At 37.5% G+C, this 2000-nt stretch overlaps 1 protein-coding gene across 7 annotated transcripts in view; it reads right to left on the minus strand.

Moving 5' to 3' along the window:
• grip2b (glutamate receptor interacting protein 2b) overlaps positions 1 to 2000 on the minus strand; it is a 375168-nt gene that overhangs the window by 64762 nt on the left and 308406 nt on the right. The gene's annotated exons all lie outside the window — the stretch shown is intronic.

The raw sequence follows: 2000 nt of genomic DNA on the forward strand, positions 1-2000 counted from the left end.
ACACACACACACACACACACACACACACACACACACACACACACAAATACAGCAGAGAGATGGAAAGTGGTTAGTGGCGGCCCTCTGTCCATTCTGATTCCTGGATTAAAGCCAAGCCGAGTTCCAAGTAAGATGAATCCAAAGATGTTTGATGCTGTGTGTCCTTGAGTGAGACACTGATCCCCCGTCTGCTCATTATAGGACAGTCAGCTGAAATGACTAAAGTGTAAATCTGAAGATCAGATAAGATAAGCATCAGTTAATGAGAACTAACTTTGCACTTGAAAAGTCCCTGGCAGGGAGGGAAAGGCCTTGAAAGGTGAAAGCATCAGTACCAGCAAAAGCCTTTTTTTTATGACAGAAACAACATGTTTTGAAATGACAAAATAATGTATGTTGAAATATATAGACTATAGGATATTGATGGTAGTGTAGAGTTTTGTTTTTTCCTGTGAGGTTCTTTTGGCACTTTAACACCTTTTTTTATTTATTATTTTGTATGCAAATACTTGTTTTTCTGTATTTTTTGGTTATAGTAATGTTTAATATGTTTGTTTATTTATGTATGCACCTTTTAACAAGGCAAAGTACACAATAAGTGTACTTATTGTGGCAATAAAACCTTTTCTGATTCTGATTTGGATTCTGATATCAATTTTACATACAGTACGAATCCTGTTGTCTGACGTAGATTTATTAAAGCCGTTGGTCCTTTAAGAAAGGACTGAATCCTGACATTAAAGCTATAGTGCGTATTTTCTGTCAACCCCCCCATGAGGAATTCTGGGAAAATATAACGCTGTTGTTGAAGCAAGCCTTCTGTGATCATGCACCAACCCCACCTCTTGGCTACTTGGCTACCGTCCCTAATACTGTATCTGAAGTCTCTTTTACATAGACCTTAGTGGTCCCCTAATTCTGTATCTGAAGTCTCTTTTATATAGACCTTAGTGGTCCCCTAATACTGTATCTGAAGTCTCTTTTTATATAGACCTTAGTGGTCCCTAATACTGTATCTGAAGTCTCTTTTATATAGACGTTAGTGGTCCCTAATACTGTATCTGAAGTCTCTTTTATATAGATACTGTATCTTAAGTCTCTTTTCTATAGACCTTAGTGGTCCCCTAATACTGTATCTGAAGTCTCTTTTATATAGACCTTAGTGGTCCCAATACTGTACTGAAGTCTCTTTATATAGACCTTAGTGGTCCCTAATACTGTATCGAGTCTCTTTATATACTGTATCTTAAGTCTCTTTTCTATGACTTTAGTGGTCCCCTAATACTGTATCTGAAGTCTCTTTTATATAGACCTTAGTGTCCCCTAATACTGTATCTGAAGTCTCTTTTATATAGACCTTAGTGGTCCCTAATACTGTATCTGAAGTCTCTTTTATATAGACCTTAGTGGTCCCCTAATACTGTATCTGAAGTCTCTTTTATATAGACCTTAGTGGTCCCCTAATACTGTATCTGAAGTCTCTTTTCTATAACCTTAGTGGTCCGCTATACGTATCTGAGTCTCTTTTATATAGACCTTAGTGGTCCCCTAATACTGTATCTGAAGTCTCTTTTATATAGACCTTAGTGGTCCCTAATACTGTATCTGAAGTCTCTTTATATAGACCTTAGTGGTCCCTAATACTGTATCTGAAGTCTCTTTATATAGACCTTAGTGGTCCCCTAATACTGATCTGAAGTCTCTTTTTACAGACCTTAGTGTCCCTAATACTGTATCTGAAGTCTCTTTATATAGACCTTAGTGGTCCCCTAATACTGTATCTGAAGTCTCTTTTATATAGACCTTAGTGGTCCCTAATACGTATCTGAAGTCTCTTTATATAGACCTCAGTGGTCCCCTCCTACGATCTCTGCATGTCCTTTTATGTAGACCTCAGCCTTGGCCTTGACCACCTGCTTCTTTGTTTGTTTGGAAGCAGAGAAAGGGGAGGAAACCTTGCTCCTTAGTAAGTAAGTAAGTAAGTAAACTTTATTTATAAC

This window comes from Etheostoma spectabile, chromosome 4, assembly GCF_008692095.1.
Source record: "Etheostoma spectabile isolate EspeVRDwgs_2016 chromosome 4, UIUC_Espe_1.0, whole genome shotgun sequence".
NCBI classification, from domain to species: domain Eukaryota; kingdom Metazoa; phylum Chordata; class Actinopteri; order Perciformes; family Percidae; genus Etheostoma; species Etheostoma spectabile.